This window comes from Theropithecus gelada, chromosome 6 (genome assembly GCF_003255815.1).
Source record: "Theropithecus gelada isolate Dixy chromosome 6, Tgel_1.0, whole genome shotgun sequence".
Taxonomy (NCBI): domain Eukaryota; kingdom Metazoa; phylum Chordata; class Mammalia; order Primates; family Cercopithecidae; genus Theropithecus; species Theropithecus gelada.
The window spans coordinates 160393298-160408767 of NC_037673.1; positions in this window are offsets into that span (position 1 = coordinate 160393298).

Below are 15470 nucleotides of genomic sequence, written 5' to 3' on the forward strand. Positions count from 1 at the left end.
TTAAATTATTATCTGTTTTACTAAACTACATATCTCTGGTTTCTTTTGTTTAATGTTTGCTTGGTATTTCTTTCTTATTGTTCTGATTACAACTTATCTGTGAAATTATATGTAAAATATGCTCCTTTATGAAGAGAATATAGTTGAGTCTTGCTTTTTTTAATAGTTTAGTCTGACAAACTGTTCCTTTTAATTGAAATGTTTAGTCCACTTATACTTAATATAATTATTGCTATGTTGATTTTAAGTATAAAACTTGCTATTCATTTTCTCTTTACCCTGTCTTCGCTTTCTTTTTTTCTTTTGTATCTCCTCTCTTTTATCTTTGGAACATTAACAATTTTTTGGCCTTATTTCACTTTATCTCTTCTATTAGCTTTAACATTACACATTTGGTATCTTTCTTTTAATGGTCATGCCAACAATATACATCTGTTTCAGGTATATACTATTTCATAAAAAGTCATCTGAAAATTGAGTGTATTGAAACAACAGCCATTAAAATTTATCTTTCATAAGAAATTATGTTACTGGTTGAATTGTGTCCCCACAAAATTCATATGTTGAAGTCCTAACTCCAAGTACCTCAGAATATGACTGTCTTTGGGGGCAGGGCCTTTAAGGAGGTAATTAAGTTAAAACGAAATCACTGGGGTGGGCCTTAATCCAATGCGACTGGTGTCCTTAAAATAGGAGATTAGGATACAGACACATTTACAGAGGGAGAACCATGTGACAGAGAGAGAAGACAGCCATCTATAAGCCAAGGAGAAAGGCTGGTTCCACAGCTCTACAATGCTTTATAAAAGCATGATTTTTATAATTCACTCACTTCTTTCAGTGGGAACGGCTGCTTCAACCTATTACATTTTACTTGGAAGTAGAAATCCCAAATTAAATATAACCCTAACTGTTATAACTTAAGAGCCTGGACAATATAACCTCCAACTTACCTTTCTGCCTTTCTTTATTATTGCACCCCTGATCACACATTATGCTACAGTAGCATTAGATCTTTAGCATTTTTTAACAACACATCACACTTTCCTGCCTCTGAGTCCCTGCGCATGTTGGTCTAACTACTTTGTGCTCACTGAAATTCTGTATATTCTTCAAGTCCTGCTTCAAACACTACCCTTTTGTGCAGTCTTTTCTTAAATGCTCAATTGGAAATGATCTCTCTCGGCTTTAATCTTGACTTTCAGATTTATTTTACCTCCCTGATAATACATCATATTTTGTCTTATCCTCTTCTTTCTAAAAAATTTAATCATCTCATTCCTCTCAATAGACAGATTATGAATGTCTTACGAGTAAGATGTTGGCAAGTCTTTACAAATCAGGACTGTGCTTAACTCACTTCATGGGTTCTTAAATAGCTTGCATGTAAAAGGTTGAGGCGGGGCAACTGGTTACTTGAAAAGTCCCCATTCTGAAATGACTGCCTGTGCCTCTCTGGTATAGAACAGCCATTTCAAGAATAGTCTTACTGAATTATAATTTACTTACAATAAACAGTACACATTTAAGATGTACCACTGACAATTCTTTATGTAAGTGTATACCCATGACACCAAAAGTACAATCAAGATAAGGACGTATTTATCACTTCAAAGTTTTCTTATTCACCATTGTAATCTCTCCCACCCACCTCCAATCTCATACAATTTCTATTTTCTCTCAATTATAGATTAATTTGTGATTTTCTGAATTTTACATATATAGAATTATACAGTAAGTACTCTTTTTGTTTACTTGTTTCATTCAGCATAATTATTTTGAGATTTACACATGTTGTTGCATGTTTATAGACATTTGGATTGTGTTCATATAGTGGCTATTACAAATCAAGCTGTTTTGAACATTCAGGTACAAGTAAGTCTTCACATGGACATACATTTTCATTTTTCTTGATTAAGAATACCTAGGAGTAGAATGGCTGGATCATATGGTAGGTGCATATTTAACTATTTAAGATGCTGTGAAACTGTTTCCCCGGTGGTTCTACCTGTCCAACAGCAGTTTTTGAGTTCCAGTTTCTCCTTATCCTTGACCACATTTAATATGGCTAATCTTTTTGAGTTCAACTATCCTGAGCCAAGCACAGTGGCTCATGGCTGTAATCCCAACACTTTGGGAGGCTAAGGTGGGTGGATCTCTTGAGCCCAGGAGTTGGAGACCAGCTTGGGCAACATAGCGAGACCCCGACTCTACAAAAAAAATACAAAAATTAGCCGAGTATGGTAGCTTGTGCCTGTAGTCCCATCTGTTTGGGAGGCTGAGGTCAGAGGATTGCTTGAGCCTGGGAAGTAGAGGTTGCAGTGAGGTGAGATCATGCCACTGCACTCCAGCCTCGGTGACGGAGTGAGACCCTGCCTCAAAGCAAAAAACAAAACAAAACAAAACAAAAAAACCCCACAACCACGACAATAACAGAACAATCTTAATAGGTATGTAGTGATATTTCAATGTAGTTTAAATTTGTGTTCTTTTAGTGGCAAAGTGATACTTAGCATCTTTTTGTGTGGCATTATTTACCACCTATTCCTTTTTAACGAGGCACACACGTGCACAAACACACAGAGTTGTTCATTAAAACCTAATTGGTTGCCTGACTAAATATTGGCCAGATAGTTTGATTTAGGGACATGTATTTAGAAATGAGAAATAAATTTTATTGCTTTGAGTGACTGAGTATGTAAAATGTTATCAAAGACCCTATGGGCAGCTTCATATCTTCATTAGACTTGAAGGAAATGCAGTTAATTTTCAGAGAGACTGAGAGACATACAAAGAGACAGCTATAGAGAGAGAAAGAAGTAGATGTTTAGAGAGAGGGAGAGATGGGAGAGGAACACAGAATACTATTTGAAGTCTACACATATTTCTAAATTCCAGTTCCCATCATTCCTGAGTTCCAGTCACTTTCTGACCTCAAGTTTCAGAAACACAACTTTCTTCTTGTGGACATAACCTAGCTCCAGTTGTCTACTATAATTTGCAACCAAAGGTAATAAAAAATGTTTATTTAATTAATTAAAATATCTCCGTAGTAGTTGATGGGTGCAGCATGCCAACATGGCACAAGTATACATATGTAACAAACCTGCACGTTATCCACATGTACCCTAGAACTTAAAGTATAATAAAAAAAAAAAAAAAAGAAAGAAAAGAAAAGTGCTTAGTCACCTATTACCGAAAAATGATGCTGTGGGAACTGAGGGATAATACAGACCACAAATTTATCTCCCTTAATAAAATTCTCAGATTCTTTACATCAAAAATAAAATAAAATAAAATAAAAATAAAATAAAATAAAAGATAGGAAAAAACTTTTTCACAAGGAAAAAAAAAAAAAAATCTCCATAGTGTCAACAGTAGGCTTTAAAGGTCGAAGGATTATTTTAGAGCAATTTAAGCATTAATTCTTTAGTGAGGTGCCATATTTAGCAAGTATAATTTCACTGCATGTAAATATACCATACTTCATTGTTTTCACTTCTAACTTACAATAAAAACCTCTGTATATAGTGTTTTCACAGGATTAATGGCTGGTTGGGGTTAATGGCTCTCAGCTATGCCATGGGCCATCAACACTTCTCAGTTGGCCATTAATCCCCAGGAAATGCCTTGTACCTCAATCATTATGGCTTAATTAGGTCATTAAGAAGCTGCTGGTTAATTGCTACATTATAGGCATCCAGAGATGGGCAGGTGGCTGCAAAGACCAGAAGAATCACGCAATCACTAGGATAAAAAAGTATTAATAATTCATATATGTCGATGTATGTATATAGAAGATAATTAAAAAGTAATGTTTCTATGTTTTTACTTGGTAAGTTTTAGTTAAAAATATGTTTATTCAATTAGAAAATACTTTTGAAAATGAAATATGACTTCATTAATAATCTCTCAGAATGCCTGTAATCCCAGCACTTTGTGGGGGCCAAGGTAGGTAGATCGTGAAGTCAAGAGATCGAGACCATCCTGGTTAACACGGTGAAACCCTATCTCTACTAAAAATCCAGAAAATTAGCCGGGCGTGGTGGTGGGTGCCTGTAGTCCCAGCTACTCAGGAGGCTGAGGCAGGAGAATCACCTGAACCCGAGAGGCAGAGGTTGAAGTGAGCCAAGATCCCGCCACTGCACTCCAGCGTGAGCGACGGAGTGAGACCTGTCTCAAATAAATAAATAAATAAATAAATAAATAAATAATCCCTCAAGATATCAAGTTTCTCATTTTACAAAATATAATTGGCTCAGAATTTCCTAAATGCGATTTCATATTAGGACATAGAATTGGAATAGTTTTAAATCTCGGTATTCCACCAGCCAGTTACTTTGTCTTGGTTAAGCCTTCTGCTTTTTCTGTGCCTCAGTTCTCTCATCTATAAATTTGCACAGATATACTAAAATGTAAGGAGCTCTGACATTCTAAATATTTGCTGAAAAACATATTGAAACTAAGAAATATGTTAATTTTGCACAAGAAATGTGAATCGCATTAGACTTTCATTGAATCCTGTTGATTGAACAACCTCAAATTCAAAATATAAAGATTTCACAAATCACCAATATAAAGAATTTTAAAAAAATTTTTGTTATAGATCCTACAGATATTTTAAAGAGAGCATATTATGTACAAAATTATGTCAATAATTTTAGCACTTGATATGTAACAAACAAATTTCTTGAAAGATACAACTATCAAAGCTCTCTTAAAAAGAGATAACTGAGATGTTTTCTGTCTATTAAAGAAATTGAATTTGTGATAAAAATTCTTTCCTACAAAGAAATATCTAGAACCAGTTGGTTTTACTGAACGTTGAACAAAGACATTATACATTTTCTGCATAAGATTTTCCAGAAATGTATATCTAGGCACTTGCTCTTCTAATTCTCCTGTTCCAAAATACAACTTGTATAAGAAAGAGTCATCAGTTTCAATTTGGTAAGCAAAATACTTTAATTTTGACATTAAGGCTCTGAACCGACGGAGAGTAACTGTTTCCCTTCAGAAGAAAAGTATTACTAAGTAAAGAGAAACACCCAATATTAATATTAACTGAGGGAAAACTATTCATGCACTTCAGGATACAAACTACTTACATCATACAATATAAAAAGGGTATAAGAAGGAATATTTATTAGTGAATTAATTTGAAGAATTTACCTTATCGTAATATGACACTACAGAAAATCATTCGTGAACTGTTTTTCTAAAAGATATTATAGATAAATAAGTAACTGAGCAAATGTTTAAGGATAAAGTTTATTTATTTATGTAGAAACTAACATATATTAGAGTTAATTCAATTCAAAAACATTCATTAAATGCTCACTATCTGACAGGCACTGTAAGAATTTGTGCTAGGGAAACAAGATGAAATCCAATGAATTTTTAAAAACTAGATTGTTTTCTCTGTACACATTTTCTGAATGGTACAGTTCATCACATTCATATTCATTAAACAGACTGCTTTTTGGTTGTGTATATTATACTTGGAAACATTTTGTGCTCATGAGACTATTACTCTACACACGTCTGTAATGCAGATAATAACTGACAATCTCAGGACCGGAGAGAGGGCAAATACATTGGAAGGTTTCTGTTAATCAGTTAATGTGGCCATTAGGGCCAAAGTGTATCTGATTTATAAGTTGTTTAAAACTCAAAGGGGCCGGGCGCGGTGGCTCAAGCCTGTAATCCCAGCACTTTGGGAGGCCGAGACGGGTGGATCATGAGTTCAGGAGATCGAGACCATCCTGGCTAACACGGTGAAACCCCGTCTCTACTAAAATACAAAAAAAAATTAGCCGGGCGAGGTGGCGGGTGCCTGTACTCCCAGCTACTCGGGAGGCTGAGGCAGGAGAATGGTGTGAACCCGGGAGGCGGGGCTTGCAGTGAGCTGAGATCTGGCCACTGCACTCCAGCCTGGGCAACAGAGCCAGACTCCGTCTCAAAAAAAATAAATAAATAAAAAATAAAACTCAAAGGAATAAGAGTTCTACAATTTTTAGCCTAGAGAAAAGTTCAGCCCAGAAAATGGTTCAGCCTAAAGAACAGATCAACCTAGTTGCAAATCTGTTCTATGATATCAGAAATTTTTCACTATTCTTGATATTGAAATTTTGAGGCCAAAATAACAGTGGCGTTTGGAAGTAAGGAGGAGTGGGAGAGGCCATAACATTTTATTAACTTCCAGTGTATCACACTGAGTTGTTGTTTTTGGACTCCTGTCCACTAGGTATTCATTCATTCATTTATTCTTCATTCGGCCAATATAATACAGATTCTGCATTATATGACAGGATCTGTTCTAAGACATGAAAACTCAATAGTGAACAAAACAGAGTAGATCTCAGCCCTAATAGTGCTTACATTCTAATGGGGGAAGGGAGATAGAATAAATCATCATGTACACTTTCTAAGAGTTGTAAGTGCCACTCAATGAAATAAAGCAGAGAGCTTAGATGATTTAAATTGGTTGGTCAGGGAAGATCTCTTAAAGGAGGTGCTATTTGAGCTGAGATTCGAACAGGCAGAAGATGCTAGCTCTAAAATATCAGGTGGGAGAACATTCTGAAGGCAGAAGCAATGGCTGGTGCACTTGGCACTCAGTAAAGTGAGACTGAGAAGGCGAGTCTTGCTAAAATGTAGTGAGTGAGAGAGAGAGAGGAGAGAGGAACAAGATGAGGTCAGATCAGGGAGGGCTTTGTAAGAAGCTGAGAAGTTGGGGTTTTATTCAGGGTGCACTTGCAGCCATGTAAGGATGTTGAGCAGTTGGAAACAAGAGTATAAAATCTCAGGACAGGATCAAAGCAGGCAATACATATTTTGGAGACATTGGCCTATAGATTATATTTAGGATCATGAGACGGAATGAAAATGTGCAAAGTGAAAACAACCAGTCCCAAGAGAGGAAACTAGGCTATTCCTATAATGTGATTCCCTGCCCTGAAGCCCTAAATGGTGACTGTGCTTCTTTTACATTTTTGAAGTACAGAGAGGGGAGTTCAGAGAATATGAAGCAGAAAGGTGATTACTGCAGACTTAGTTAAGAAGGTAGCGTCCGATTTAGGAAGTCTGAGGATTAATGATAGTAGCTTGAGAACAGTATTGAATTGTACACTTCAAGGGCAGAGATCGTCCCCTGTTTCTTTTAGTTCTGCCGTCTTAGAAAAACAACACACATCATTTACTTGGAGCCTGCTACATTACAAGCATGGAAAAGCCAATTTCCTGCCCTAGACAAAACCTGAAGGCTCTTCAACCTCAGATTGCTTGCTCCATTTTCGGAGGCCATTGTTTAAGGAGAAATTTGCCATTATCTCTCCTATGGTGCGATGCCACATTAGCAGCCCTTAAACCATTGATATTCAGATACATTCCCACTTGACACTTTGTGGACTTTTTACTTTATTCTGGCAGATACCACAATTATATTGACCTTTTTTGAATATTTACTTTATTTGTTTTCATAAATGGTTCTTCTGTAACAGTCTTTTTTTCTCATTAAATAAGACATAAAATATTCTATATTCTTCCTTGAGCAAACTCAAGGAAGATACAGCAAAGGCCACTATTTAGGAGGTGAATACGTTCTTCCCTTGTGTGGCAGAGTTTTCTCCAACCTTGCAGTATCTTCCATTCTAGTTCCAGAGAGTCCTTCTGCCTTTAAAAATGGCCCTCTGGCTAAGGTTGACCTGGCCACCTCTAGAAATGGCAACCATGTCAACTCTGAAAAGTTGTAGGCTAGAAAGCTTCTGAAGGCCATCTTTACTGCTTCTCTCTTCCCAAAGGAAACCAAAGCAATAAAACACACACACACACACACACACACACACACACACACACACCCCAGAGTTAGGATCTAAACAAGAAAACAGAAACCACTCTTTTTAGAAGTAACTGAACTTAACGGAGGGAATTTGTTATCTATGCGTGGAATGCCTGGGAAGCCAAACAGGGAGTTTGGGTAACTCCCTGAATACTCTCTTGAATAGCTTTAGTTTATGGACATCCAAGTGCAACAGGGCGTGGGATAAAGAGAGAGGATAGTGTTACTTGAACCCAGAAGTAGCCTCTGCATTGGCCACTGAGGCTGCCCAAAGCAATGGGAGAGGAGAAGAGATGCTCAGTTTTCTCCTTTTCTGCATCTCTCCAATCAAGCATCAGTGCCTCTCATTGGTCACACCCAGGTGGAGGTGACTGGCAGAGAATTCTGGGATATATAGGCTGCAGAATCAGCCGGCTGCCATAGCGAGGAAGACCAAAGGGCAAGGACTGGTTCTTAGGACCGACATGCCTAGGCAAACACAGCGCATTCTAGATTTTAGATCAAGAATGACCAAAAACAAAGAAAGAAAGAAAGAAAGAAACAAACAAAAATGCCCTACTATTCTTCTACATTTCATAATGGTAAATGCAAGCAAAGGATTTGAGCTGTCTCTTTTAATCAGATAGATCCCATTCTAACAAACTAGTGTTAGGGTAAACTAATCACATCTTTTGGCACCCGTCTTAAAATGTCTACTTTCCAATATCCTAAAAAAATCACTAATAATTTAATATTGCAAAAATTCCTACATATAAGAGTATTGAATATGCACCAAAGTAAGATTGGCAGGTGAAAAAAAAAAAAAAAAAAAAAGCACATTTGGTGCACACAGTGATTCTCCACAAGGTCTCCTAAACCTCCTGATTTAAAGTGGTATTTTGATACACATCTATTGTCTTAGCTGAGATATGCCAAGTATAGTTTCCCTCTAGTAAGTCTGTTCTTTCTTCCAGTTTTTCAATGACTCATAAAAACAGGATAAAACATCTAAACATCTCTGAAAACCAACTAGTTGAATTTGGCTCCTGCAGGAAGTGCTAAATTTAATTAACAGGACAGGGAATCCAGTCTGAAAAAGTTTAATCATGAAATTCTTCATGTATTAAAGTGGACTGAGTGTATTTAAGTGCTCCCATCTGCTTGTGTACTTCTAAAGGGCAGTTAATGTCACCTGCCCTATGTACGCCAAAAGATTATTGTGAGGGCAAAAGGAAAGTTAGACAATGCTTTGAAAGTGTGTAATTAGGTACAAATGTGAACTAATATTGTCCATGCTAATTTCTTGTTGATTGAGAGGTATTTAATACTTGACATTTTCTATAACACACTTACAAGAGGTAGGACTTAATAAACAATACTATTATATTGCCCCATCATGACCCATAAGATACAATACTTTAAAAATAAAGACTGACAGAATTTACCGGTAGAAGAAATTGAAGCTGCAAATTTCCCCATTTGCTGTACATAGTCATTATGGATAACTGGAGTCCACATGCTAAATAAACAAATAAATAAGTGATGCTCTGCCCAGCTACTCTGTAGCCAAGTAACAGCTGCAATTTTAAAGAAATAAGCTCTTAAATAAATAGCCAAACAAATCATGCTTTATCTTAATTTGCTCTTGCTCAGAAGGGAGTTTGACTCGTACACATTATGAATGAAAGTGTTTCCAGGGTCAGATTGATTCCATCACTAAAATTAAAACTCAGGTTACACAGAAATCCATCTCCATTCTGCATCTTTAACTACACTCAGTAAACTACCTCCTTAACTGCATTTCTGAAGCTCTTATCATCCTTTGTGGGTGGCAGAAAGCAAAGTTTCATATAGGCAAGGCCAACAAAGATGGAGGCTGAAATGGCGAACCAGAATTTTCATTTCACAAGATAACTGAGTCCCTGAATTTCTTTCTTAATGTCACTGTAAAGGGGATTAGGAGACAGCTAAGGGATAGTGGAACTAGAGTCTATGAATGTCATTTTATTTATTTCTCTAGGACTTTGGTTCTCAGTGCAGACTTTGCTTAGTACTGAAGTGGTGATTATTTGTTAATCATTCCTCTGACAAATAGTTATTAACTGCCTACTATGTGCTGGTCCAGTGACTCTTGTATGGGAGAATTTTGCACTCTCTTCAAGGGACATTTGGCAACATCCGGAGACTGTTTTTCGTTTTGTTTTCAAAATCAACTTGCTACAATTCTAGTAGCTAGAGGACAGGGATGCTACAGACCTTCAATGCATAGGACAGTTGTCCACCCCACACAACAGAGAATTATTAAGCCTGAAATGTCCACAGTGCTGAGGTTAAGGGGCTCTGTGCTAGCCACAGTGTGAGGGTGCTAGGCTATAGTGATGGGGAAAACCAAACATAAAAGCATCATGCTTTTGTGGTGTTTACAATTCATTTGAGGAAAAAATATATTTTAGCCTAAAATATATGTTAACATGTAAGCTGTAGTTATGTCTTTGAAAGAGATGTATATCACCTTATAAGAAGACATAAAACTGAAGGATTTGACCTGCTCAGGAAAAGCAGTTATAGATTTTTCTAAGGAAATGAATAATAATAGTTTATGTACTGGAATATTTTAGTGTTTTTTTTCTGAATTTGTAGATTCAGGATTATACTTATAATTGTGCTCAACTGGCTTTTGAAATATTTTCTTTGGTTAGGGTAATAAGATTTTACATAACCAGAAGCTTATCTTTGCTATGGCCTATAGTTCCATATCCTAAATTTAATATGTAGCAGTGGAGAAAACATAAAAAAATTCTTTAGACATAGGCTGCCTAGTTTTGTGCTCTATAAAAGACTTTCAACATCATAAACATATAAAGTATATCTCAAATATATAAAATATATATCATATAGATACATAAAATATATATAAATATTTAAGAAACATATATTTAACAGCTGTTCATTCTTCTAGCCTAACTTGTTTCAGAGCCTTGTTTTTTTGCCCTTCTATTCTCATACAGAAGACCAGACAAAAGAGGTGATCTTTTGTAAAAGTTAATAGGGTTTTTTTCAATATAAAGAAATTATTATTCTTTGAAATAATTCATTATATTTTTTACAATCGTGAGTTGTTTCTTAAGCCCACAAATTCTGTTTTTCAGCATTTCCATTTCTACTACAATAATTTTTGCAAGATCTTAAAAGTTCAGGTTGTATTTAGTTGTCATTCTTCGTAACTGTGGATGAAACCAATTGCTGAGTGAAATTTCCTTAGCACTTAGCTTTTATTATACCATGTATTCCTTTCCCTTCTACTCCTTGGCCCATTCCTTTCCTATTTTCCTTCCTGGGTGTATTTCCTCTTCCTGTCCTGATATGTATTCAGTCTACAGTTCTCAGTTGTCAACACCTTTTCACTTCCTATAGAGAGCTCACATCATCTCCTTCTTGGAACATTGAAATATATAGGCACTGATAGAATCCATTTAACTAATCTAGACATTTAAATATCCAGACATTTAATATTGAAATTTCTTAATACGCAAATAACCTTGAAAGCAGACGCAATCTAACCTGAACCTATTCACACATTTTTAGCTGATCATTATCAAAATCTATGTCTCCAACCTTTATCATCTTCACCCTCTAGATATTTCCAGTGTCTAAAATCCAACATTTCTATCGAAGTCTCAAAACCAACATTTAAAAGTTTTTAAAAAAAAAGAAAAAGAAAAAAAAAAAAAAACACAAAGCTTTCCCTTAACTCCTCAGGAGGACTTATTCTCTGTCAGTTAGACTCATTTATCCCTTCCCCAAAACCACTACATGAAGCCAGTCATCTCTGTTCCCACTGCCATGCTCTAGCGGTGGTCTTGAGAGTGACAGGAAGCAGTCAAATGTCTAGGCAGATAGGGGCAGGTACCCAGTGAAACCATACCTCCAAGTCAAAGACAGTTTAAAGCCTGAAAGCCAAGCTACAAGTGAAATCCTCAGAATGGATTGAGAACTGGTCTTCCCTTTGACACACTTTCCTCTGATTGATCCCCATCCTGTGGCTATAAATACCCCAGACTCAGTCAGTAGCAGAGATGGCCTGACTTTGGAGAAGAGACAACCTGACTTTGGGGAAGACAACCTGCCCTTCCCATCCCCTCTCTAGCTCCCCTCTCTGCTCAGAGCCATTTTCATTTCTCAATAAAATTCTCTGCCTTCACCATCCTTCAATCATCAACATAACCTTATCCTTCTTGGGCACTGGACAAGAGGCTGGGACCCACCATGTGTGGGTACCCAGAAAAGGCTGTCACACTGGCCTTTTGCCCTCACAGGCAGAGAGCAGCCACCTCATGTGACAGGGCCAGGGGCTAAGTGAGATGCTAACACACCACTGTCCATCTACAAACAGTGGAACTAAACACGCACTGTGACACCCTCTCTGTGGCTTCTAGGTCACAGGAACCCTCACCTGAGTGCCACTGCAATCTCCTCAAGGAGACACACCTGGTCTGGCCACGGGTCCTGTGCTCACTCACATGCTCCCTCTTAAAAGGGGATGAGCATGACAGGCAGAGTAGAGGGACAGTGAGTCCAGAGAAGAGGCCAAGAAAAATTCTGCATCAGTCTTATTATTTCATATCTAACTAACTGTTATTCTCCTCACTGCATATTGGTACATAGAATCCTATCTGTACATCACCACACCTTCCTCCCCGTAATTTATTTTACACATTGACAAAGAAATCTAATACTCTGCAAGCACTACATCAAATGTAATACTTTCTTGCTTATAATTATTTAATGTATTCTGTTTTCACATTAAGATTCATATTTTAAATTCTTTTTTCTACCTATGTTCTCATACAAATCCTCACCTTGAAGTCTTCTTGAAGACATCCTTCTTTACAATTCCTTGAAATGTTCCTTCTTGGAGACTTCTAAAAGTTTTTTCCTGAATATTTCATTTTATTTATGATCACTCCTGTCTCAATATTTGTTATATGCATCATGTAAAGTATTTGAAACTGTATTAAGCCCTCTTATACTGTTAATCATCATTGTTCTGTTCAACTAATTTCACTAAAATTAGATTGTAAAAATCCTATAGATGGGATTCAGGCCTTAAATACCCTAAACATTTTTTAAAAAAATACTTCAGTATCTAGCCAAAGCCCCAACTATAGTGAGCATAAAGTATACATTTGGTGATTATTTTAATAATACTTATTATTTGTTACAGAGAGGGAAAATATTGCTCTCTATTGTACAATAATGCAAAGAGAGAAAGAATAACTTTAAAATGTAGAAATATTTTTAGTTCTAGATGAATTTAATAAATATTTCAAAATGTCAATAGTAGGCAATCTTTACACAGTAGTTTTCAGTATGATCTCAGTTTGGCATGATGTCTTAGGTTTCCTTTTTTCTTCAGGAAATGTCTTTCAGACTAAACCTGTTTTAAATATAAGCACAGACTTATTTTATCTCTTTATAGAAAACAACTCCATAGAATGAATTGTAAAAGGAACAAATAGCTTTCAAGAGGTTATTGTGTGTACTATTTTTTCTTCACACTCTTGCCTTTGAATTCCAAAATGCAGTTTGATTGAGATAGCCATGATTTGGTTACAACCACATGGCCTATAATTTTGCCAGTAAAATTTCTATCTATTTTTTATAAAGTCCCTGAATAGCTAGAATTAATTACTTAAATTCATCAATAAAAACCCAGGGATTAAAAACTTACCTTTATCCAGGCATGGTGGCTTATGCGTGTAATCTCAGTACTTTGGGTGGCCAAGGTGGGCATGTGGCTTGAGCTCAGGTGTTCAAGACCAGCCTGGGCAACATGGTGAAACCCCATCTCTACGAAAAAAAAGAAAAAAAAAAAACTACAAAAATTAGCCAGGTGGGATGGCACACACCTGTAGTCCCAGTTATTCAGGAAGCTGAGGCAGAAGAACTGCTTGAGCCCAGAAAATTGAGGCTACAGTGAGCCATGATCACACCGCAGCACTACAGAGCAAGACTCTGCCTCAAAAAAAAAAAAAAAAAAAAAGCAACAAACCTTACCCTTAGAAATGTCAAAATGCTCATTAGTAGACTAGCTCTTACATGGCATCGAGGCAAGCAATAGTTATTCTGAACAAGTTAATAGGACACAGAACCACCTGAACTGGTTGATACATGTGTTGTAGGAAGAGGAGCTGATGACTGGCTTTCTTCTTCCCTGTAACTCTTCTCTTTAACAGCCAACAGCACATGAACATTATTTGTTGGAGTATTTCACTCATGAAATTTCTCACTTTGTTTTCAAGAAATGAAAACTGACATTGCTGTCTGCAACAATGACTGGAAAAAGTCAATACAATCGTGAAAATATTGCTGATTCTGGGGATATGGAACATCACAATGTCTCTGAACTTCAAGTGATCCTTATGAGGCCTGAATTTAAAAATGTTTGAAGTTAATTACTGAGAGCTTTTTGAAGACATTTAAAAAAATAGATAGTGCTAAAGCACCCTTATGAAATTACAGAAAAATCAACAATGAAATTCTACAAAGCATTAAGTATCACTATATTGTGTATCAAGTTCATATTACAGCAAGGAAAAAATCAAGCATTATACAAAATGATTGTGTAATGGCAACAGCAGTATTTATGTCACAAACTTAAAACTCATCATTATTATCTTTTGGATCCAGCGAATACCAAAACATAGAAAGAAATTCAAAATAAAAATATTAAAAATTTAAAAATATATGAATTGAGTTACATTTTAGAGTGTTATCGATCACTATTTACCAGCTCAGTAACAGTATGTTTTTATTTTGTTGCATGGTTTTTGGCAAATAAAATCATCATTCATAATATTTTTATTACTTCTTTATAAAGAATCTCAGTATACATCACTATGCACTTACTGATATTTAAATTAAGATGTTAAATAATAAGCATCATGAAGACATTAGTGTCTAGCAATAATACTAATCAAATGAAAGGTAATGTAGATATTATCAAATTAGCTAGGTTTTAGCACATATCATGACTTTAGTACTTTCTTAATACATTATTATTTCGTTATTTTTCATTTATGAATTTCATTAGATATTTCATTTCTTCGCTATCAATTCATTTTGATGTGTACTTGCAGAGACTGCTGCAAGTAGAAGCCTTATCTTTGCTCTCCTTCTCAAGGTTTACCTCATTAGCACACAAACACATTTATTTCCATGAAACTGTGAGCAGTTTAAGCATAGAACCAGAGTGACCCTCATGTTCTTATTTCTCAAACAGTGCCTGGCACATGGAAGGCAATGGTTAATGTTTGCTGAATGATCAAATGTGTATGCTAGAAATTTAAAATAGAAGTTGGCAACCAACATGTTGTGGTAGATAAATTAATTTACAAAATTAAATCTGTTAGTTCAATGGAGTATTTTAAGTAAACTTTTTTTTCTGATTTATAACTATGAACTGTTATAAATCAGTTCTAAAATTTAAAATGCAATAATTATTTAATTCTCATTTTTAGTGATTTTATGAATCATTAGTTATAGTGGAAAACATGTATTTGGGCATGCTTATTAAAATTGTTTAATAGTGAAGGCTATGCACAAAGATCTAAGTACAAAGATGTTTATCACTATATTTTAACAAAGGAGA